The following is a 25,645-nucleotide window of genomic DNA, read 5'->3' as shown; positions in this document are numbered from 1 at the left end:
ATGCAGGGTGTGTCTCTGGGCTGGACCCACGTGAAATGGCGGTCAGCATCCACCAAGTGAGAAAGGCTCTGGCATGGATGAGCCACGCTCAGGAGACCTGCACCATGGCGGCCGCTGGCACAGGAGGTGCAGTCACACAGCTCAGACCCAGGGCTCGGCTCCCCCTGTGTGAGCACTGATGCCCTGGATCACATAACAGGATGGTATTCTCTAGGGCAGCCCTGCCTCTGGAAGCCCAAGTTACACAACCAACCTGACCCCAGAGTCCTAGGAAAGCAAAAGCCATCTTACCCGACGTGAGCTCCACTGACCCTGAGAACACCTTTACTGTGGGCGGCTGGGGCACGGCGGCCCCGTCACTCGCCCCCACTCGCCAAGCATGTGCTGGGCACCCGGCTGAGCACTCACATCCATTATCTTCTTTAATCCTCCCAGTACCTTATTAGGGAGATATTTTAATCCCACGTCACAGAGAAGGGAAGTGTGGCGAAGTGTACACAGCTATTACAGACGGAGCCAGGCCTCGGAGCCGTTCTGCACAGCTGGGCCGCAGCCCCACAGGTAACCTAAGTGAACTCAACAAATACGTTTTAAACGTGGCCTTTCTCCGGCCTTTGCTCCGCCCATTGCAGCTTTGGCATCTTCATTTAGTACCAGCGTCAACCAGCTGTACTTACCAGGCCTAGAATGTGCATCGAATGTTCATTTAAATGACCACTTGACCCCTCATTGCAGCCTGGATTCGCAGTCCTGACCCACCTGCATGGCTAACAACGCGTTCAAACTGGACAACAACAAAGTTTCAAATGAACGGAAGGAAGAAGCGAAGGTTGGCAGTTTCACTGGGAGTTAAATCGGGAAATGATTCCCTGGGAAGTCTAGAACGTCCCTTCCTCAGGCTGTCTTCAAAGACTGCCGTTCAACTAAAGGGCAAGAGTCCGAGTTCAGTCCAGGTCTTTCCTGGCAGCCGTGGGTTGGGGGGACAACCCCAGGCCTCCACCCTATGCTTATTTTCCTGAGATTCTGTGATTAACGGGAATGTCGGGTGAATGCCTGGATTCTCAGGATTAAGCCTTATTGCAAATCTAGAAGAAATCAGCCCTGCTGAAACACGGCACACTGTCAAATTCCACGGGCACCGCGTTTTATCCAGCCTTTCTTCGGCATCCCTGGATGCCTGGACCTCTCCCTGGAACTCAACACCCCAAGTATTGTGGAGTGCCCTGTTGCCAGGCTGGAGATGCAGATGCATCTCAGGCCACCAGGAACCCGCACTCTGCTTCCCACCGATATGGGCATCCCCCGGAATTGCCCTAACCAAGGAAATGCCACGGAAACATCACCACAGCATCGAAGCCAGCAGCCATCACACATGGGATCCCAAAGCCTGGACACAGGGGCAAAAACAAATTGGTCTAAAACGAAAATACACCAGGATGTGAACATGTTTTCCCAAGGTTGATGAAGGAATCCACAGAGCAAGGGTCAGACCTGACACCTGCACTCACTGAAGGTCACAGGCAGGCTGCAGAAATGCCGATGCCAGGTCGCCACAGGCGCGGGGCCTTGACACAGTTAGAAACTGCAGCCCGCACTGCAACCCTCAGCGTTGCTGTGCCATCTCTAACTGCTGCCCACACCAAAGGTTCCAATTATTGACCCAGCATGTTCCCTGTAAAACACTTGCAGATGCTTAGGTGAAATTTCCAAACTGTAGGAGAAGCAGAGTGTCATCTCCCCTCTCTGTCTGTGAGAGGCAACCTGAGGACCACAGAGCTGTGTCAGCTGTGGGTTGTATCCCCCTCCTGACTCCCTGGCTCTGCAGCCATAAGCTGGCCAGCAGAGCTGTGTCAGCTGTGGGTTTTATTCCCCTCCTGACTCCCTGGGTCTGCAGCTCTGCAGTCACAAGCAGGCCAGCAAGTGTCTTCACTGTAATTACCCCTGAGAAGTCACGGGTCTCAGCCCATGGCAGGACAGACACCACTGAGAGCCACAGGGATCCACCTCTTAGCTGAGCAGCCAGGATAATAATTCAAGAAGTGAATTCAAAAAGCGTTAAGTTCATAATAGGATAAAAACGTAAGCCTGTGGCAGCAGGAAAATGTGCGGAGAGAATGGGGTGTAGTTACTGCTCTTAGCACATGGTGGGCATCATGAAGCTTGTAAATCTGATACAGAAAAAAAAAAAATCTGATACAAATACTAATCAGTATGTCTCATCCTTTAAATTTACTGACCATGTATTCAGTAAGCACCCAGTGTGTGCCAAGAACCATCGGAAAGTGGAGGAAAGCAATGAAAGACACCACAAGGATCCCTGGGGAGCTTGCAGTCCAAAGAGGAGACAGGCACGCCACCCAACAATGACCGGCGATGGAGGGCTTCCCAGAGGAGGTGACTGTGAGCTGGGATTGAAGGATGAATAGGAGTTTCTGTAAGGAAAGTGGTGTGTTCAGAAAACAATTCACACAACAATACCCCTTCGAGTGTGTGCAAACAGGCAGGAGGTCTCTCCAGCCCAGTCCAGGGATGCTGTGTACAGGCTCCATCAAAGTCTCTCCAGCCCGGCCTGGGAATGCTGTGTGCAGGATCCATTGATGTTGTCTCAGGAGTGGCCAAGCCCAGCTGCAGTCCTTCATGTATTCTGACACACGGGGCAAACAGGGCCTTGCCCTCATACAGATGCCTCCTGAGGGCCAGATGAGGCTTTTCACTCCAGAACCCTTTTCCTCCATGGGCCTGGTGGGCACCAGGCTGCAGAAGCTTCTGTGCGGCAGTCTGTCAGCATCCATCTCCAACACGGGTGGAATGCACCTCCTTGTCAGGCTGGATTGTCTGGGCCACCCAGTGTCAGGGCCTAGCAGCCTCCTCAGGGCTCTGCAGCCTCAGCACGTGCTGCCAAGTCTGGCCTCTGCCTCTGGTCATGCCCACTTCCCACATGAGAGTGTGCAGGTGCCACCCTGGGCTCTGGTGCCGTGGCCTCCAGCCACTCGAAATGCCCTGTGGAATGTGCTGTGTGGGTTTAGTGTGTCTTGGTGCTGTGGCAACATGAAGAGCTGTACATTCTTTCTGTAGGAAGCACTTCATATGGGAGACAGAACTCTCTAGAACGGATGACGTACCTCTGAGAAATAGAGAAGACCTGATTCATGCAGACAACAGGTGTGATCGAAGGTGCCCCGTGCAGGAAAATGAACAAGGAAACTCCCAGCCAGTGGCAGTATTTGTACTTTCTGAGGTTTACCGAGAATAAAACCTGATACTCTTACTTCATAATACGGGTCTCTTTCAAAGACCCTGGTGCTCTAAAAACACATTACTGCATTTAAGTCTACAAGATTCTATTGGGTAGATACTGTTGTTGATAAATGTTTCTCAGTTTCCATCAGAAAACTGGGCTGTATGAGTTTTGGAGACTTGCCAAAAGTAACAATAAACCAAAAACACATCTTGCCTTCGTTACCAATATCCATGAGGAACTGCTGTGTTAGGCAATTTTAGTATATCGGAAAGTCCCTTGGGGCACTGTCCACCCCTCCCTGCCCCTGTGTGAGTGGCGTCCACTGAGCTGCCTTCTCTGCAGTGCTGACAGGGAGAGACCATGGAACCGAGCCTCCGTGTCCTGCACACCACACCAACCAGCCGCGACCCACTCCCTCATCGGTGACCATGGAACCGAGCCTCCGTGTCCTGCACACCACACCAACCAGCCGCGACCCACTCCCTCATCGGTGACCATGGAACCGAGCCTCCGTGTCCTGCACACCACACCAACCAGCCGCGACCCACTCCCTCATCGGTGACCATGGAACCGAGCCTCTGTGTCCTGCACACCACACCAACCAGCCGCGACCCACTCCCTCATCGGTGACCATGGAACCGAGCCTCCGTGTCCTGCACACCACACCAACCAGCCGCGACCCACTCCCTCATCAGCGACCACGTAGGTCGGACACCTGACTGCCCCACAGTGTTTTTAAACAGAATTCTATCTGGTGCCCTCTTCTCAGCTGAGGGTGCATTTTTGTCCTTGTCAGTTTTGTCTGTCTGAGACCCAAGATCTCTCTGGACCATGCGTCTCACCTGAGAGGCACAAACCTGGTGGTGGATTGGCAGAAAAGTGACACAGGTGAGCACTCCAATTGGAAAATCCGAAATCCAGAATGCTCCAAAATCAGAAATATTTTGAGCCTCAACATGACCCCACAAGTGAAAAACTCTACACAGTCCTCACATGATGTGTCACAGTCAAAACGCAGTCCGCACTTTGCTTCACGCACAAATTATTTAAAATGTTGTATAAAATGACCTTCGGGCTATGTGTATGAAACATAAATGAATTTTGTGTTTAGATTTGGGTCCTGTCTCAAGATATCTCATTATGTACATGCAAATATTCAAAAATCCAAAATTCAAAGCATTTCGGATCCCAAGCACTTCAGATAAGAGACCCTCAGCCTGTGCTGAAGTGGCTGCTGCTGCTCCTAAAAAAGCAGAACAGTTTCTCACAAGCGAAGCCTCAGGAGTGATGCTGGGACCCAGGGGAATGGGGAACGAACCTCAACTGGAAGCCCTCTGTGGCACTGAATCTAACCGCCCGCAAGTCCCAGCCTGAGCAATTTTCCCAGGCCTTTTGAAAGAAGGAAGGCTGCTCTTTCTGGCAAGCCAGGGGAGGACTGTTAACCTGGGGGCTGTAACTCAATGAAACATGGAGAGGACTTCTGTGCTGACCCCACAGCAGTGCTTCTCCAACAAGAATGTGCAAGAAACCACCTGGGTCTGCTTAAAATGCAGGTTCAGGCTCAGGAGAAACTAGCACCCTGGTGATGCTGAGGCCAACAGAGGCTGGAATCTCATCCCTGAATTCTCAATGTTTGCTTCCCTCAAATAAACTTAGTAGAACGATCATGCGTAATACCTGACTGTATTACTATTATGAAGACTGATGTGATATTATATTTTGTATCCTTTAAATGTGTTGGAAAACAGACAAAATGTCAGTTGTGATTGTGAAATGTATTATACTCTAGAATCGCTAGTTCCATTCACTAAAATGGTGGCACCCCAAAGACACGAGAAGGGTTAAAAGTGAGATACTCCTCACTCTTAGTTCTTGTATCTCTCTTTCCTGTTCCTTTATTTCATCTCATGTTTCTCTTCATGTGAAACCATGTGCAAGGTGTAGCTGCACCCCCACCCAGGCCGGTGGAGAGACCCCATCTTCTTTTGGGGGTTATCTGTGAAAGTCAGTGATGCCAGCTACAAACAATAGACTGGCATGTTTATTTGGAGTGGCTGCATCAAACGGAAACTGAGGTCCTGTCTCCAGGCAGCCAGCTGCTCCCATCTGTCTGTGCCCATGGCACAGGTGGGGCCTTCCGTGGGCTGCAACCAGCACCAACCAGTACATCTGGTTGACCACAGTGGGCAAAAGTAAAACTTCATGCCAATAAATGACCAAATCAAAATAGAATTTCTTTTTCTGGCTGATGGCTGCCACACAAAGACCTATCTTCAGAATTGGCTGAGTCAAGCACCCAGACTGCCCTTGTCCAGCCCCTGCAAAGGGAGGTAGGATGGAGCTATCTGGCACGGACCACGTGCACTGGCCAGTGTGGCCTTTCTACCTCCCAAAGGCCAGTACAGTAAAAACAGCATTCCAGTTTCCGGCTCGCGCTAAGGAGTCAGTTTGCAGCTTCTGCTGGAGGACTTGCCACTATTTGAGATTCTGTAAGATATTCCAAGACATCTAACACATGGTTCCTGCCCTCAAAGAGCTTAGAATCTACTCGGGCACAAACATTAAAATGCACACAGCTACATAAGGCTAAATGTAACTCCTGCTGGCTTACTCTGTTGAACAGGCCCTAACTGCTGAAAAATCCCGGCTGGAGTAGAAGGGATTCCTGTCTGGGGTAACAGTAAGCTTCCTGTAAACTTATTCACAGCTGGGATCAGCTGAGCCTTGAAAAATAGACAAAATTTGACTCAGAAAGCACTTTTTCCTGGTGGAACACAGGCAGTGACTGAGAATATGAAGTGTGTCTGTACTAAGCACTTTTACACATATTTATCTCGCTTAACCCTCACAGCAGCACCACACAGAGCTATCATCCCATGTTTTGAACAGGCAAACAGTTCTGAGAATTTGAATCACCTCACCAAGGGGACAGAGCTAATGGCAGAGTCACGCCGACTGGCTCCAGAGCCACCGCGGGCCCACAGTTGCTGTGCGACGCTCCGGCCCTTCTGCTGTTCCTGTGGTTCTGGGCTCTCTCGGGTCCAGGTCCAAGACCTAAAGAGAAATAAAACACCCTAAGCGATGTGGACCAGGCCCCACATGAGTATCACAAAACCAAAGAGGCTTCACAGTCCCCAGGAACCCTGCCCTGCTGCCGAAAACTGGCCACATAATTCCCTCCAATCTCATCATTAGTGGCCTGCTTGGTTAGCCACGGCCGAAAAGAGGAAATCTCAGGGAAACATTCATTTCCTCTGCCCTAAGCCCTGCAGCCATGATTGCTTTTATAAGCAAATTGTCAGCTTCATAAAAAAGTTTAAAGCTTTTATTGTATTTTTCTGATACACAGTTATTGTTTAAAAAAATCTTTTAATTACAGAAAAAGCACAAAGAAGAAAATAAATCCCTAGGCAACTTGCCTGAACCATGTAAAGTCCATACTTGGCCCAGAGCCTTAGACCAATTGACAACTTTGAAGCTTTAGGTAAAAGATTAAGAAATCCCAAAGGGATAACGGCAAGAATGACATCTGTGTCTCTGTTAGGGCCCAGGGCCAGTAAGAAGAGCATAAGATTCAAGTCGGATGGGTCACGGCACTGCAAGTCACCCGCCACGTCACCAAGGAACGCTTTACCCTGAGTTTCCAGTTTCTCCAATCTGGAGTAAAAAACCTGCCAGCCTTTTAGAATCGTTGTGAGGAGCAGAGACCGTTTACACCAAGCACCAAGCTCAGTGCCTGGCACACAGTCAGCAATGATGTTTATCGATCCAGCTTTCTCACAATGCTTTGGAGGCAGAATAATTTTTCGAGAATTTCCATGAGTCCTCAAAAGTTCTGAGTCCTAATGTGAATTTGCAAAAATGCAATGAATTCCTGGCACCTCCTCCCTGCCCTGGGGCCCAGGAAGCCTCCTTCTGAAAGCCCTCAGCTGCCCCAGGAAATCCTGGGGCATCTGGGCACCTTCGGACTGCACCCCAGTGAGTTCAGGCCGAGGATGACGCAGCCTGCAGATGGCAGGAGCCCATCAACCTTCCTGGAAGTGGAAGTCCTGATGGGAATCCCCACGCTGTCATCCATCCTCCTTATAGAAAGGGTCAGAGTTCATTACCCATTCCATGCCCTGTGGGTTCGCAGAAACCAGGGTCTTTACTTTGGGCTGGCATGATATCAAATCAGATTTGCACACTGGCTGACTAACCCAACAACTCTCTTTACCAGTTAAATGTGACTTCCATCAACCAAATGGTAAAACATTAAAGTAAAAATAAATGCAGGTTCTATGGAAAAAATAATAAAAAATGGCCTTTGATGTTCCCGATACATTCTGACAATCCTAGAGATTTAAAAAGCAGCATAAGGGATTATTTATTACATAAAAAGATCAAACAAATTGATAGAAAAATTTATTGATAAGAAATCCATTAATATGATTTAGATAAACATGAAAGAAAAATTGTAAATCTTAATGAGAAAATAACCAGATTTGCTCATGGTCAAATGATGTAATTAAATAATTGTTTATTTCATTATGTTACAAAAATGTAATGATAAATTGTGGTGAAATGTATCCTTATATATTAGTGATACTGAAGCTGGTTCAATGCCGGGAGGAGAGATGTGGCAATGTGTATCAAGAAACAAAATTATGTTTATGTTCTTTGACCCAGTAATTAACATGGCATGAGGGAGGGGCATATATTGGTCATAGTGTCATTTACAGAAGAGAGGATTTTCAAAATAAATGCCCGATTAATTATTAAGCAACCTTTTACAATTATGGTTTTGAAGACTATGTAGCAACTTAGAAATTGCAGTTGGCATAATGAGTAAAAAGAAAAGCAGGATGTAAAAATCGTTCCTGGACTATGATTGCAACTTTGTAAAAAGTGCACATAGGAAAAAGAAGTACAAGAAAAATGGCAAATGATTGTGGTTGAGAAGATTAGGATTGAAAAGTTCACTTCCGAACTTTCTGTGACATGTTTTTTTCAATCTAGCATTTAAAACAAAAATTATGCTTTACAGCAAAGAACAAGAGTTTGGGTTTTCACTCCTGGAGGTGTTCGGAGGCCACCGCAGCCCACACCGTGCCCAGGTGGAGCTGCCACCTGTGCCTCTGCAGCCACTGTTCCGGGAGCTGCCCCCAGACGCAGCTGTGCAGATACCAGACACTGCTCCTGGTTGAGGACCAAAATATGAACAAATGGACTCTTCCAGGACAGCGTGACAATATAAAGTGAATGTCACATAATGCAAACACTGCACCTAGGTAAAGCCACTTACAAAATTGATTCATTTTGATCTGTTTTAAATGTAAAGGTTTGTAATGTGGAATTACCATGCTGGATAATTGCCCACACACCACATTCTACTGAGTTGAATAACATTCCATGTATAATTCAGAGCTGTATCGAATTTCTTAAACACAACCTGTTTTTTCTCAAATTTATGTCACTCCATAAAAAGCAACTCTTTTCACAGTAACAATTATAAGTACAAAATATGAAAATATTTTCTGTACCTTTTCCCAAAATTTCACTAAATCTTGAAAACAGACCTTAAGAATATGTTTTCCATGCTTATATATCTCTCTTCTCCACCTCCTCTGCTGCAGCTCTTTTGGACTTGAAGGCCTTGGTTTTACTGGGATTAATAAAATATGTTTATATACATGATTTATAAAGAGTAAAACAAGGCCGGGCCTGGTGGCTCATGCCTGTAATTCCAACACTGGGAGGCCAAGGCAGGAGGATCACTTGAGGGCAGGAGTTTGAAACCAGTCTTGGCAACATAGTGAGACCCCATCTCTACCAAAGGAAAAAAAATGTTTTAATGAGCTGAGCATGGTGGTGCCTGTGGTCCTAGCTCCTTGAGAGGTGGAGGTGGGAGGATTGCTTGAGCCCAGGAGGTTGAGGCTGCAATGAGCTGTGATTGCACCACTGCACTCCCACCTGGGCAATGGAGCAAAACCCTGTGTCTATTTTTTCAAAAGGTAAAGCAAGACAAAACTATGACACCCCATCCTAATATGAGTCAAGTCCTGAGCCTCTGTAGAGGGAGCCCACCATGGCCATGCAAGACCTGGAGAATCAGCAGTTGCACAGGTGCTCACTGCAGCTCCCAGCTGCATCCTGGGAGCTTTGGGTCTTGGACGAATGAGGGCTAAGCCTGTAGAGTCAATTCTGTCAGCCAGAGACCGAAGCAAGGAACTGAAACCACCACCAAAGAACCCTGAGGAAACGGGCGCATCCTCACTCCTTGGGAAAATGTGGATAGTAATGTGACCAGGCAGAATGGTGCAGCAGCCTCGCTTGTGTGAAACCCACGTTGTACTCATCCTGGGGGGTGCCTAAAACTTCACAGCCTCAATTCCTCAATCTCTCTCAGATTCTTGGGAACCAGGGAGAGGGAAGGGTGGTGCTGACTGCCCGAGGCTCAGCCCTCCAGGCCCGCCCAGAGCACCAGGGCTGCCATTTCCCTCCTCGGAGCAGCCTTGCTTGACTCCACGTGGGCCAGGGTTTGAAAATTTGAGGTGCTGTCTCTCAAACTCAGGGTGTGCGGGAGCCCTTGCCCCGCCAGCTGCTGTAAAAGTTTTGGCTGAAGGCTCTGAACTGAACGTCCTTCCCGCGTCCCCTCAGACTCCAGAGGCACACTCACCCCCAGAGTGAAGCCGCAGACAGAACCCAGGACCTTCTCTGCACTCACACCGGAGAGGAGCATGGACGGGAGGCTGAGGCTGAAGCATCCTTTCCTAAAAAGCAGGCGCTCCTCCCAGCCTCCGCACCGAGGCCCTGCCCGAGTCGCTGCCGCTCTTCCCTCAGACCCATCAGCAGGAAGTCGGCTGTTTAAAGAGTTTTAAATCCGCAGTAAATCACAGTTCCTAAAGCTGTAGCACCGATTGCAGCGAACCCTCCAGACCGGGCAGCACGCGCGCCCCTCAGGAGCAGCAGCCGCTGAGACTGTGATTCTCCTGCAGCTGTGGGGAAACAGAAGTCCAGTGTTTATCCAGATGCATCATTTGCAACGATTCACTCATGTGAATTAATAACAAGGAAAGCACACACGGATGGGGGAAGCCTGAGCTTCGCCCCACATGGCGTGCGCCTGCTGTGTGATCTCAGGCCAGCCCTTTGGACTCTCTGGACCTCAGCAATTCACGCTTTTTTTTTTTTTTTCTTTAGGGACAGGGTCTTGCTTGTTGCCTAGGCTGGAGTGTAGTGGCACAATCATAGCTCACTTCAGCCTTGAACTCCCGGTCTCAAGCCATCCTGCCACCTCAGCTTCCCAAGTAGCTAGGACTACAGGCGTGTGCCACCACACCTGGCTAATTTGTGTAACTTTTTTTTTTTTAAGAGATGGGGTCTTGCCACATTGCCCAGGCTGGGCTTGAACTCCTGGGCTCAAGCAATTCTCCTGTCTCATCCCAAAGTGTTGGGATTACAGGCATGAGCCACGGCACGAGCCTACTCACATGTTTTGAAGTTTCCTTGCCACCCTGACACTCCGTCTTCTATTCTATTCTCTGCACTAAATTATGAGAAAGAATTGAGATTTTTTTCAGGGATCTACACCAAATTGTACAACACTGGTCTACACACATGCCCTGTGAAACAACTTTTACCTTTCAGAGCATAATCGGGACATTGTAAGGTGTTCTATGTAGTTTTAAAGGAGTGGACAAGGTACTCACATCCACTGGCAAAGACAGTAGACAAGGGATTCGGGGCAGGGTGACAATTGGAGGGAAAGGGAAGGGTCCTTCATCCACAGGCCCTGCAGGAAACACTCACGGTGGGAGGTGACCTGGGCTTTGCTCATCACCTCCCTTCCGGTCAGGACCCCACAGCGGGACAGCATGAGCCCATGTGCTTGTGTTCTGAGCAACGTCGCCTCAGCAGATACGCAGTGGCCAGGCGGTCCCAGGCTACACAGGCAGAAAGACTCAGGTTGGGTGTTGGCTGTTTGTTTTTTCTAATATCCACCTCCCTTGAAATCAGGACTTTGAAACTTAGTTTTGCAGAGATTGTGTTTCCCTGCACTCTACTGAGGTAATTACCAGTTCTTTTGCCGTCCTTTGCTGACCCCAGGGAGCGCTTTTCTTCACATTTCCATTCTGGGATTTCTATGATCTCCTGAATCCACTGCCTGCACTTCCTTGGAAAGACCCAAAGCAGAGGAGGCAGAGGGTTCCCTTCTGCAAACACGATGGGCCCCCGCAGTCGCAAGGCACAGAGAGCACGAGGCTCCCACGTCCCCCACGCGGTCCCTGCAGTTGGGAGGTGCAGGGAGTGCATAGCTATTCACATCAGATGGCAAGGGCGCCGACTGTGATTAGGGGACCTGATGAAATGGATTGAGACTCAGTTTCCCCATCTGTGAACTGAAAGGCTGGGAGAGGTGTTTTCCCCACCCAGGGGGCCTCCAGTCCTGGTGCACTGGGGTCATTGTTGGAACACCCAGGGGCCCTTCTAACGGCAGATTGAACATGCACTCGCCGGTCCCTGCCACACAGAACACGGCACTTCTGCATGAGTGCTGAGGGGTCTGGGTGGGAGCCATGGGCAGCCTACGCCTTCGGGAAAAGCTTCCACATGTGAGGCAGGAGGAGGAGGAATACAGCTGTGTGTTCTGAGAGATGCATGCGAGGTGATTTTGTCACTGTGTTAAAATCAACGAGGACACACACCTAGAAGGTGTAGCCCACTGCACACCCAGGCCGTGTGCTGCAGGCCATCACTCCCAGGCTACAGACCTGCACAGTGCTAAATACTGCAGCCAATTGTCACATAATGGTAAATATTTGTACACCTAAACATATCTAAAAATAGAAAAGAGGCACAATAAAAACAAAATATAAAAGATGAAAAATGGTACGGCCGTGTAAGGCACTTGCCGTGAACGAAGCTTGGGCTGGAAGCTGCTCTAGTGAGTCAACGAGTGGGTGGGGAGTAAGTGGGAAGCCGGGACCTGCCTGTGCTGCTGTAGGCTTTATACACACTGCACACACAGGCTGCGCCGGTGAGGCCGGTGAGTGAGTGGGGAGTGAGTGGGAAGCCAGGACATGACCATACACTGCTGTAGGCTTTATACACACTGCACACGCAGGCTGCTCCGGTGAGTCTGTGAGTGAGTGGGGAGTGAGTGGGAAGCCAGGACATGACCATACACTGCTGTAGGCTTTATACACACTGCACACGCAGGCTGCTCCGGTGAGTCTGTGAGTGAGTGGGGAGTGAGTGGGAAGCCAGGACATGACCATACACTGCTGTAGGCTTTATACACACTGCACACGCAGGCTGCTCCGGTGAGTCTGTGAGTGAGTGGGGAGTGAGTGGGAAGCCAGGACATGACCATACACTGCTGTAGGCTTTATACACACTGCACACGCAGGCTGCTCCGGTGAGGCCGGTGAGTGAGTGGGGAGTGAGTGGGAAGCCAGGACATGACCATACACTGCTGTAGGCTTTATACACACTGCACACGCAGGCTGCTCCGGTGAGTCTATGAGTGAGTGGGGAGTGAGTGGGAAGCCAGGACATGACCATACACTGCTGTAGGCTTTATACACATTGCACACACAGGCTGCTCTGGTGAGTCTGTGAGTGAGTGGGAAGCCAGGACATGACCATACACTGCTGTAGACTTTATACACACTGCACACACAGGCTGCTCCGGTGAGGCCGGTGAGTGAGTGGGGAGTGAGTGGGAAGCCAGGACATGACCATACACTGCTGTAGACTTTATACACACTGCACACGCAGGCTGCTCCGGTGAGTCTGTGAGTGAGTGGGGAGTGAGTGGGAAGCCAGGACATGACCATACACTGCTGTAGGCTTTATACACACTGCACACGCAGGCTGCTCCGGTGAGTCTGTGAGTGAGTGGGGAGTGAGTGGGAAGCCAGGACATGACCATACACTGCTGTAGGCTTTATACACACTGCACACGCAGGCTGCTCCGGTGAGTCTGTGAGTGAGTGGGGAGTGAGTGGGAAGCCAGGACATGACCATACACTGCTGTAGGCTTTATACACACTGCACACACAGGCTGCTCCGGTGAGGCCGGTGAGTGAGTGGGGAGTGAGTGGGAAGCCAGGACATGACCATACACTGCTGTAGGCTTTATACACACTGCACACGCAGGCTGCTCCAGTGAGTCTATGAGTGAGTGGGGAGTGAGTGGGAAGCCAGGACATGACCATACACTGCTGTAGGCTTTATACACATTGCACACACAGGCTGCTCCGGTGAGTCTGTGAGTGAGTGGGAAGCCAGGACATGACCATACACTGCTGTAGACTTTATACACACTGCACACACAGGCTGCTCCGGTGAGGCCGGTGAGTGAGTGGGGAGTGAGTGGGAAGCCAGGACATGACCATACACTGCTGTAGACTTTATACACACTGCACACGCAGGCTGCTCCGGTGAGTCTGTGAGTGAGTGGGGAGTGAGTGGGAAGCCAGGACATGACCATACACGGCTGTAGGCTTTATATACACTGCACATGCAGGCTGCTCCGGTGAGGCCGGTGAGCAAGTGGAGAGTGAATGGGAAGGCCAGGACATGACCGTGCTGCTATAGGCTTTATGCACACTGCACACTTAGGCTGCACTAAATCCATTGTTAAAAATTTCCTTCTCCAATCATAAATCAACCTTAGCTTACTGTAACCTTTTTGCTTTATAAACTTTTTAATTTTTTAACTCTTTAACTCTCATAATAACATGTAGCTTAAAATACAAACATGTACAGCTGCACAAAAATAGTTTCTTTCTTTGTATCCTTATTCTATTAGCTTTTTTCTGTTTAAAAAAATTTTAACTTTGTAAACATTTTGTTAAAAACTAAGACACACACATTATCCTAGGCCTGCACAGGGCCAAGATCATCAATATCACCATCTTCCCCTCCACATCTGGTCTCACTGGAAGGTCTCTGGGGGCAGTGACGCACGGAGCCATCATCTCCTGGGATGACATGGCTTCTCCTGGACGCCTCCCATAGGACCTGCTTGAGGCTGCTTTACAGTTAACTTTTTTTTTTTTTTTGAGACAGTGTCTTGCTCTGTCCCCTAGGCTGGAGGGCAGTGGTGTGATCTTGGCTCACTGCAAGCTCCACCTCCCAAGTTCATGCCATTCTCCTGCCTCAGCCTCCCAAGAAGCTGGGACTACAGGTGCCCGCCACCACGCCCGGCTAATTTTTAGTAGAGACGGGGTTTCACCGTGTTAGCCAGGATGGTCTTGATCTCCTGACCTCGTGATCCACCTGCCTCAGCCTCCCAAAGTGCTGGGATTACAGGTGTGAGCCACTATGCCCGGCCTTAACTTTTTTGTAATAAGTAGAAGGAATATACTCTAAAATAATGACTAAAAGTTTGGTATCGTAAATATGCACCCAGGAACAATGTTTATGATCATTATCTGGCTGTATGTGCTGTGCACGATGGCATGTGCACAACTTTTACCCGACTGGCAACACCATGGGCTTGTTCACGCCGGCGTCACCACAGGTGCAGGACCGTGCGTTGTGCTGCGACATGACAGCCAGATGACAGCCAAAGGACCACATGCTTTCAGCTCCGTGACAGTCTTACGGTGCCATGGCCACCTGTGGGGTCTGCCGTTGACCGCAAAGTCCCTGTTTGGTGCTGGGCTGTATCTGAGCACCTCGGCTCATCCACAAGGGGTCTAACCAGTCTGGAAACGCAACTGCCTACACTTCCTTCTGAAACTGGCCCATTTCGTCAGTGTTCTTGGGAAAATGAGGCAAAATGAACCTAGATATTTCAGAGAAAACATTCACTGTGAGTTAGGACGTTTATCTGACATGATTTACAATCCCTCCGATGACAAGCGGTTGGACAAGGAGGAGGAGGTCAGCCGGCCGTGGCGGGGAACAGGGCCTCCTCTCGTGATCTTTCCCATTGCAGCAAAATGCCCCATTGTGTGGCTCAGGGGAAGCTGAAGTCGAAAGCCTGGCGAGTGGAAGCAGCTGCTCGGCCATTGTTTAATCTGAGCTAACGCAATGTCACCACGCCCAATTATGTGGCCGCAATGTGGGTTACAGTCGCTTTGGTCAATATGATCTCTTTCTTTTTTGTTTTTCCAAGAGGTCAAAGGTTGGGGGCTGGAGGCTGAAGCAGTCAGGCAGTGAGGGGACTGGGGACCCTGAGACTGGTTTCTTGGAAAACACCCCCAGGAAAAAGATACTTCTGTCACAAAATATCAATGCCAGCCAGATGTCACCAGCCTTTTTTTTTCTTTTTTTGCATGTGTTTCTTAACAGCTGGTAAGAATATCAGCTCAAATTATTCGCCACAAGCACACACTTTCTGTTTGTCTCCAGATAAAGGGATTTAAAATCCCGTTTGTCAGCGAGGGAAGGTGGAAACTGTGGAATGGATTTTTCTGAACCAAAAGGCAGGTGATCCCCCCCTTCCCTGCTGCCCAGTCATAGCCCAGAGAGACAGAAAGGTGGAGACTCACAGCCAGGGCCGCATGCAGGCCTGTGTTGTCTGCTTCCTGGGACGGTCCCCCATGTCCAGCACACTCATGGTCAGGGCTACACACAGGCCTGTGTTGTCTGCTTCCTGGGACAGTCCCCCACGTCCAGCACACTCACGGCCAGGGCCGCACACAGGCCCATGTTGTCTGCTTCCTGGGATGGTCCCCCGAGTCCAGCACACTCATGGCCAGGGCTGCATGCAGGCCTGTGTTGTCTGTTTCCTGGGACGGTCACCCACGTCCAGCACACTCATGGCCAGGGCCGCATGCAGGCCTGTGTTGTCTGCTTTCTGGGACTGTCCCCCACATCCAGCACACCCAAGGGCCGGTTTTTAGCAGACCCAGTGTGGCCACCTGTCTGGGAAACCTGGACAGTCGTTCCTATCTCTTCAGTCTTGGCTTTCTGTTAGTATGACACCAATCCTCTACATTGAGTCACCTCCTGTAATTCCCTGCAGGGTCTGTCATCACGTGGCGTCTGGTCTGGGCGCCGGCCACACACCGCTCACATGTGCTGTCTCCAACTCCCCCTAGCCCGACGTGCAAGTTCCCTCATGGAGTCTTTTTTGGGAGGGCCATTTTCCACATCATTTGTACCATCTGGGTGCTTTGAACCCAAAGGGTTCTCGGAAAATACTCACTAAAAAAATGTATAACAGATGCGCCTTTGAAAAATTCATCTGATGGACGGTAATAAAAGGCTCTGTAGTGGGCTGAGAGGTGTTCCTCCAAAATCCATGTCCACCCGGAGCCTCGTGATGTGAGCTTGTGTGGAAATGGGTCTCTGCAGATAGTTGAGAGTGGAGATGAGATTGCGTTGGATGAGGGTCAGCCTGGAATCCAGTGACTGATGTTCTTATAAGAACATGAGACACAGAGGCAAGGGAAGAAGGCTGTGGAAGAGGGAGGCAGAGATCAAGGTGATGCAGCCACAAGCCAAGGGCACCAGGATCTCATGGCACCCGAAGTTGGGAGAGGCCCGGAGCAGAGTCTCCCTGACAGCCGCAGAGAAGCCAGCCCCACCCACACCTGCATCCCGGAATTCCGGTCTCTAGGACTGTGAGAAAATGAATTTTGGTTGTGTAGAAGAGGTAATTTGCCATGGCAGCCCTGGAGGACTCACTTGGTGTACAGGCAGGAGGAAAGTGCCTGCTAGTCCTAATACAGAACAGCCACAGCCGAGGTAAAGGGGCAGCCCCGTACCCAGAACAGCCCCCGCTGCCCCACGGTGACCATCAGTCCTTGTCACTGAATGGGTTCAGAACTCCGCAACCTCACCACCAGCTAAGGAAGCCCCGTGGCCGGACGAGTTGCTGTCACCTAGGTGTGAACCCACACTCCACCCTCGACCTGCAGCCCTCCCAGAAGGAAGGGTGACATCTGGGGTGCCAGGACCCTTGGCCTGTGGGGCAAATGCTGGGTGGAGCGGGCTGACTGAGGCAGGAAACGAGAGCAGCTGTCCAGAAAAGTAGGCCCCCAAAGCGGGAGTCTTTACTAGCAGCCCGAGAGCTGGCTGCTGGCAGTCACTGGACAATTCCCACTTCACTTTGAGCTGATAAATGGCAGGAAAGGTGCCCACCAGGAAGCCTGGGAACTCAGCAGGTGGTTATGAAGACAAGGCTCAGAGACCAGGTCACACTGGCTGGGGCTACTTGCTGACAAAAAGACAGGCCATGACATCCCTCCCTAAAACCCAGTCAGGGTGGACAACGGGATTCTACCTAATGCGTTGGGGACATCAGAGGTAAGTGTGCTCTTGTTTCTTAGGTGACATTCTTTTTTAATCTTAAAAATATCTGTTGCTACCATTTAACTGTATGGCCCTAAGCAGCTTTCATTCCCACAGGTTCAACACGTTGTGAGCAAATAGCGCCTGTTACCGCAAAGGCCTGTGAGGGAGAAGAGCCTGGAGCCTTCCCCACAGGAGCATGTGTGTGGAGACAGCAGGGAAGTTTGTAATCCTCCACCTCAAGAACTAGCTGACTTGACCTGGATCCAGCTTTTCAGGAGGTTCAAAACATGAATGAGAATCAAGTATGGAAACCCTTAGTGTTCCGGTCGCTCAAAGTCGAAGCGCAGCAGTGGGTGCCCACAGAGCCTGCTGGTAATAGAGATCCCAGTCTGGCAAACACCGAGGCCTCACTTTCTCTCTTGTGTGGTGAATGCATACACCTCACATCTGTCTTACCGACCATAAACGCTCTCCTGAGAATCATGTTGACTCTGCTCACCGAGCCCAGGCCCAGCACAAAGACACACCATAAACACCTGTGGAGGGAGGGTGGCCAGCCCCAGCCCAGGGACTCCGGGGCTCCTTAGAAGACAGGGCCCTCCCCAGCCATGCCGGGAATGCTGGTGACAGCGGATCAGGAAATGGGGGCAGAAGCCCATGAAACCCTCTGAGTCAGATCACCAGGGCGGGTGCTCGCCCACCCCCAACGCCTGAGGGTGACATTTGACAGTTTACACACAGTCTCTGAGTGCCTGTTTTAGCCTAGGTTTGTAAAGGAGTCAAGAATTCATCTCTGAAAGCTGCCAGTAGAGAACCAAATGCTATTTCAAAGCAACTGCAGGGGTTAGTAATTGAGATTTTTTTTTATCCCTCTATCTTGCTATTCCCTAGTTCTGCGGCAGGCCTCTTGATTCAGCTTATAAATACTAAAACTGTTGCTGTAATAAGAAAAAACAAGAAACATTCCTTGAATATTTCAGAGCAAAATGCTTGTGAAAGCCCTTGGTTTCCCCACAGAAAATGTATTTAAAAGAAGAAGAGCCGTGAATCGGCAGCAGCTGCTCCCAGCACCTGTTCCCTGTTCCCATCATTGAAGTTCTCGTGGCATTTTGGAAAGAACTGAGTAGTTTTCCTAGAGAAGTACTCTGGGTTCTGGATTACACAGTTGACTGCACTCAACTGTTGGCTGAGACAAAGGGGCCTGAGAGGTGCATCCGTGCGCAGAGCTCCACACCCCGAAACCACTCAGGGCATGGACCACAGTGACGTGCTGCCTCCCTCCCAGTGCCCACTGAAGCGTCCTGCTCACTTCTCTGCACGGATGGCAGTGTGGGGTCAGGGGACACGTGGCATCATCTGCCATTTTCACTTTGGTTTTTTGTTTTGTTTTTTGTTTTTCTGAGACAGTCTCGCTCTATCACTCAGGCTGGAGTGCAGTGGCACAATCTCAGCTCACTGCAACCTCTGCCTCCCAAGTTCAAGCAATTCTCCTGCCTCAGCCTCCTGAGTAGCTGGGATTACAGGTGCACACCACCATTCCTGGCTATTTTTTTTTTAATTTAATTTTATTTATTTATTTATTTGAAATGGAGTCTCTGTCGCCCAGGCTGGAGGGCATGATCTCAGTTCACTGCAACCTCTGCCTCCTGGGTTCAAGCAATTCTCCTGCCTCAGCCTCCCAAGTAGCTGGGACTACAGGCGCATGCCACAACAGCTGGTTAATTTTTGTATTTTCAGTAGAAACGGGGTTTCACCATGTTGACCAGACTGGTCTCAAACACCTGACCTCTAAGTGATCTACCCACCTTGGCCTCCCAAAGTGCTGGGGGGATTACAGGCGTGAGCCACCACGCCTGGCCGCCATCTTCACTTTAGTAGAATGTCTGGACTAAGTCTTCAAGGCACAAGGGCATCAAGCTCTAATGAGCACACGGGGCCACCGCTGCGGATGGCCAGGGGGGCAGGCGGAGGCCACCATACACCCTCCCTCTTCATCGGCTCACAGCCCCTCCTGCAGAGCTCTCGCTGCCATCACAAGCCGAGTGGCTTACAAGACACACATTCATCCCATCATGGTTCCGCAGGTCAGGAGCCTGACATTGGTCCCACTGGGGTAAAAACCAAGGCATCGGCAGGCTGGCTTCTTCCAGAGACTCCGAGAGAACCTCTTCATGCCTCTTCCCGTTTCTAGATGCCGCCGCATCCCTGGGCTCCTGGCCCCTTCCCTGTCTCTGAGCCACACTGCATCTCTAGCCTTGCTGACCCCCACCCATGCCGCTGCCAAACTCCTCGCTCTGTCCCCTGTACAGACCTTGTTCTTCCACTGGGCTCCCTGGGGAATCCAGGCTAATCCACATCTCAGGGCCTGAGGCTTAATCCACAAAGTGCTGTTAGCTCTGGAGTTGCAAGGCCAGGGGAAGCCATGCCCAGGGGCCTTTCTTCTGTCTTTCACACCATTGATCCAATTATTTTCAAATGATTTCCTAAATGGAATGACTGCCTATCAGCCCATGTCACTGGCTTCACCCCACTGTTACCAGGAGCTGGTTCTTACTGGGCTCTGGAGGCCAAGAAAGGGCTCCTTCCATCTGCCCATCAGCAGGTTGCTTGGCACGGTAGGGTGGGCGCTCCTGTGAGACACAGCCTGGGGCACGAGGCGGCTGCAGGCCCTGGGCCCTGGCTTCGGGCTGGGGAGGAGGGAGGACAAGGCAGACACTGAAAGAGTGGCTGCCGAGACTTCTTTGTCCAGAAGTAACCCGGGGCGAGGAAGTTCCCGTGGGTGAGGACCACGCATGCCCAGTTACCACTGATGTGTGGGAAAATGACAAATGGTGCAAGCCACGCAGGTCACACACATGTCCTGTGCTAATTGTGGATTTTCATTTCCTCTGGAGACCAAAATGAGAAAGTAAAAGTGTACGCAGGAGTCAAACCCGCTTTCTAGAATGTGGTTAATTTCTAGAGGCAGCTGGGTTTCCTGTGGAGAAGACAGGTTTGCCCACGCGGCATAGATAGGAGACGGCTGTGTGGGCTCCAGCCCCCAGGGAAGTAGGGCCTGGGGGTCACCGTGGGGAGGCTGCATCGGCCGCGGTGGCTCTGTGGAACCTGAAGAGTGTGGTCTCATGGCCACCTCCCCCTGCACCAGCTGTGTGGCCCAAGGTGATGCCTGTGTGCCTTGGTTTCCTGATGCATAGAACGTAGCCAGCTGGAGGCGAGGGGGGCTGTTGGGTTCTTTGTGTGGAGCTCTCCAGAAGGCTGTTCGTGCTGTAGGCAAATTCCACAAGACCTAGGAGCCAGGACCCAAGGTGCTTTGATGCTGTAGGGAAGAACCTGGCTGAGATGCACCTGCAGCTGTTTGGAGCCGGTGACCTTGGGCTCAGCACACCTTCGCTGCTGGTGGACACAGTACCAGCGGTGCCCCTCACAAGCAGCTGCGAGGCCCTCAGGCAGCGGCGCGGGCACCGTCACTTCCTGCCAACCCCACATCCTCATTTCCCACGCTTCTCCTTCCACCTTCCATGATCACTGGGACCTACTGCAGGACACGCCTCAGAGGGACGGAGGGAAGCAGACCACCCTTCTCTTCAGAAAGCTCATGGCCCAGGGAGGGAACGCTGGCTGGGGACAATCACAAAGCCTCTCTGGTGCCCAGCCAGTGGCAGGGACCCTCGGAGCTGTGTGGGGAGAGGACGCCCCTGCCCTGGCCGCAAAGCGTTGGTTTAGAGGTGAGCTGGGGCAGGAGAAGCCACAGGAGCCGTGGGGCACCTTCTCAGGAGGGGCTCGCGCAGCTTCGCCTCCTCTCATCTTCCGTGTGCAGGGAAGGACCAGCTGAGTGACAGCTGGGAGCGAAACTGGTTGCCTCCCCTCAGGCTCTGGGCAACTGCAGCTTTGAGTCTCTCCCTCTGGAATCTTCTATCTGGGGTATAATAATGTTATGACACACGCCAGTTATTGACAGTGTAACATGAAAAGGCAATTTGTAAGGACCGGTCGATCTAATCAGGGCGAATCGCCAGTCTTCTGAGCCATCGCATTGAGTTCAGTTTCCAACGGATTGCTAAATATCTTCACACTGCGTGGATATTGCCCAGCTCTGCCTCCCTTGCTGCGGGTGTCCCTGTGGATGCTGAGCTTCCACGGAGGGGCTACTGCCCCATCTGCCCCCCTGGCTCAGCTTGAGTGCCCCAGTGGGGAAGGCTGAGGGCCTGTGGAATAAGGGCTCCATCCCCTCCCCAAGGAATGAACAGCAGCGAGGTTCCCGTCGCCGAGCCTCAGGGCTGTGCAAGCCGGCGATGGGCCGTGGATGCCAGGCCCCAGCCCAACGTGCTTCCTTTGGCCCCTCCTAAACTGGGGGGCCTTGCGCCCACCTTGCCAGGGCCCTGGCATCTGTCTCACGGGCCTTTCTCACCTGGCATTCCAGCGAGGAGAACCCTGCAGTTTTAACTCCCTTTGAGAGGCAAGAACTTCTCAACCCACAAGAAGAGGTGACCAGGTCCTGGTGACTGTCGAAAAAGCCCAGTCCAACTGGGAACAAGTCTTCTGGGCCCTAATTTCCCACATGGTGTTCTTGTCTGACAAAATCACAGCCTCCCACATTCAAGAATCTTCATTCATCTCTCTCTTTCAGCGAATGTTCCCTAAGCTCTCCCATCACTGAGCACTGCGGGCAACACCCCAGCTGCGTGCTACGACTTCGGTCTGTTGGAAAGGACTCAGAACCTCGTGCAAGTGGGAGGCAAGCAGAGGTACAAAGGTATCTTCCAGAGCCAAGGTGGTAGGGTCTGTCACACGAGGGTCTGTCTCAGTGAGATCCCACTGTCTTCCAGGGTTTGACACCACAGCAGCAAGCCCCAGAGTGGCACCACTCCCTAAGATCCACGGCGGGGGGAAAGGGGATGTCTCAGCATGGGCTTGTAACATTGTTCCCTTGAATAAGCCGAGGATGCAGAATTAGGAGCAAGCATTCCGAGGGGTGGTCAGCTGTGGCCTGCAAGGAGCACCTGACCTCCCATCTGCCTTCTGAACACAGCTGCCCCAGGTGAGGTGCGTGGAGCTCCACAGCTGTGATGAGCCATCACCATGGAGAACGGTGACTCACGATTGCTTCGGTTTAAATTGAATTAAGGTGAAGATGAATCAGGGCATAACTCTCTTCTTTCAGCCAGATGTCTTTCTGAACCAGTGTATTTATGGCTTAAAAAAGTCATGGGGGTTTTGGGCCCAGGGATCGGGCAGGAAGGAAAGGCAGTGAGGTGCAAGGAGGGGTGTGTTGGAAATTGTATCCAGAACCGCTGTGGCTTGCATTGAAGAAAGAAACTTTGTATTTCTGCCTCTATTTCTACGACAACACCAAGGAAGGTGTGTGGGGTGGGGAGCAGGTACACACAGGTCCTCGTATTACCAGTGGTCCAGGATTGTACAATTCTGTTTATCCTACCCATCCCACACCCTGACCCCGACTCAAGTCCTGCGACCCCTTGGTGCCCTGAGTCCCTCCCCTGCCTGTTCCCAAGCAATCAGTCACCCTAAGACCCCATTCTAGGTGTCCGCAGATGATAATGAGTTAATCAGATAAATAAGCCATGGGGTAGGTAGGGGTTGTGGTGCTGATTACTGGTCCCTCTGGCAAACCAGAAGGGAGCCACCTCCCCGCAGTCTCCACCCTGTCTCCAAGCTTCCCAGCAGAGCCCCACCTCCAGCAACTGGACCCAGCTTTAACCAGATGGAGGAGCAGCCTGATGTCCTGCCAGCCCCAGAGACAGATGTGGGCACAGGAAGGGGAGGCAGGGAGGAGAGGAAGCCAATAAAAAGCTGTTAGCATCCGTCAGGGTGACCCTTTGCAGAACCTGCGTCAGCCTGAGGACGCAGGGACAGGCTGTGTGGAGAAGCTGCTGGCCTTTGCCGCTTGAAAGCTGGGTCCCTGCAGCCTCCCCAGCCCAGGGCTCCCTTGGAGAAATTCTCACAGAAACCCTAAGCAACATGCCAGGAAAGCACGGATGCCATCCAGAAGCACGCTGAGGAAGAATCCATTCATGTGAACCTCTAGGCTGGTCACAGAGGGCAGATCCACGGCCAACTGCATGGCAGGGGCTTAACCACAGGCTCGGAACCTTGGTGAGCATCAACAGTGGGCACTGTGTTTCCCCAAGAGTGACCCAGGGCGCCTTCAGGCCAGGCGCAGCTTCTACTGCTCATTTATTTCCACCACGCGAGCAACGTGCAGCACAGACGAAGCACTCAGTGAACATTTAAATGAATCTGTGGGACGCACCTAAAAGAAATAGAAGTTTTCCAGAGAATAAGCGGGTAGAAGTTAGACCCCACAGAAAAGATAGGCAGGCAGGCATTTGTTAAGTCCATTTCATTTCACCTTAGGGTTTTAACATCAAATTATCCCTGTAATGAAGAGGCATTTTGTTACCCAAATTATCATGCTCTTCAAGAGGGAGTAGAAAGGAAAAAAAATATGAAAAGGGAGAAACAGTACAGACCTTACCTTCAAACTTACCACCCCCACCCCACACACACACACACACACGCGCGCGCATACACACACACAGACGCACACGCACACACACGCACACACGCGTGCACACACGCACACACACACGCGCACACACACACAGAGTAAATGACATCAGGTATTTATCCAGTCTGCCATGAGACATCTGACTCCATCTTATAAACGAGGGAAGCTTGGGCCAGCACAGTGGATCACGCCTATAATCTCAGCACTTTGGGTGGTCAAGGTGGGAGGCTTACTTGAGCCCAGGAGTCTGAGGCATGGCAAAACCCCATCTCTCCAAAAAAATACGAAAATTAGCTGGGCGCAGTGGTGGCATATGGCCATGGTTTCAGCTACTCAGGAGGTTGAGGTGGGAGGATCCCTTGAGTCTAGGAGTTCAAGGCTGCAGTGAGCTGAGATTGTGCCACTGCACCCCAGCCTGAGCAAAAGGAGTAAGACCCTGTCTCAAAAAAAAGAGGAGCTCGGTGCTTGGTATGTCAGAGATGGAAAGACAATTTACAGTCTTTATGTCTCATTTGACAAAGTGAAGATTCAACTTCCAGGGCTGCTCAGCAGAGCCAAGTCTGGAAAACAAGCTCCTGGGCATCTCATCACCAGCACGTTTTCCCTGGAGCCCAGGCTGTCACCACTGTATTCATAATTCTACTCCAAGGGCCTTTCAGGGTGGAGGAGAGAGCTGTGGCCAAAGGCAGTAAGAGGCAGAAGCCCAATGCCAAAAAGCCAGATTTCAGCCTCAGGGAAGAGCCAGTCCCAGCTCCGCTCTGGCCTCACCACCCTGGTGACATCCCAGGCCTCTGTGCAGAGATCGTGCTCAGGCCCAACACTCACGCTGGAGAAAAGGCGGAGACATTCAGAACCCAGCAGATTCCAGGCTGCCTTCTCCACAAGGGTCAAGTTTGTGGAGGAGAAAGGGGAAGATTCTCCACCCACCAGGCGCCTCCTGGACTGTCAAGAACTAACAGGGACTAGATCACCCGAAATAGCAGATCAAACTGAAACAGCATACTTAGCTTTTGGAACGAACCATGAAGCAGGCAGGAGGACCGGAGATTGCAACATACTGACCTTCCGAGTTCTGTTTGGGTCAGTTTGTTAAAATTAGTTTGTCCTCCCTGGAGACACGGCCAACGCAGCCTTTTCTGTGGCAGGGGTCCAAACACAGTCTCTGCTGCTCTCCACGAATGGCAATGGGAAGGCAGCCCTCCCCCTCCATCACTCCTGGGAGCTCATGTGCGGACAGGGTCCTCTGTAGCATCTTTAAATAGGAGGTGACTTTGTGCCGTTGGAGCCGGGGGCAGAGTCAACAGTGACCTGAACAGTTCGGACCAGGATGAGTTCCTTCTGCTGAAAGAGGATGTTAGGATGAGAAGTGCTTGGTGGGCACGGTGGCTCATGCCTGTAATCCCAGCACTTTGGGAGGCCGAGACGGGTGGCTCACGAGGTCGGGAGATCGAGACCATCCTGGCTAACATGGTGAAAACCTGTCTCTACTAAAAATACAAAAAAAAAAAAAAATTGCCGGGCATGGTGATAGGTGCCTGTGGTCCCAGTTACTCGGGAGGCTGAGGCAGGAGAATGGTGTGAATCTGGGAGGCGGAGCTTGCAGTGAGCGGAGATCGCACCACTGCCCTCCAGCCTGG

At 51.3% G+C, this 25,645-nt stretch overlaps 1 long non-coding RNA gene across 1 annotated transcript; it reads right to left on the bottom strand.

Moving 5' to 3' along the window:
• Nucleotides 1–2,206: 2,206 nt before the first annotated feature.
• On the bottom strand, nucleotides 2,207–10,205 carry LOC135970491 (uncharacterized). The gene is made up of 3 exons (XR_010586140.1): nucleotides 9,900–10,205; nucleotides 6,163–6,295; nucleotides 2,207–3,233 (listed from the first exon to the last, which is right to left on the bottom strand). It is a non-coding gene; the product is annotated as an uncharacterized lncRNA (long non-coding RNA).
• Between the last annotated feature and the right edge of the window lie 15,440 nt (nucleotides 10,206–25,645).

Source organism: Macaca fascicularis, chromosome 4 (genome assembly GCF_037993035.2).
Source record: "Macaca fascicularis isolate 582-1 chromosome 4, T2T-MFA8v1.1".
Lineage (NCBI taxonomy): Eukaryota > Metazoa > Chordata > Mammalia > Primates > Cercopithecidae > Macaca > Macaca fascicularis.
This window is presented reverse-complemented; position numbering and strand designations above follow the sequence as displayed.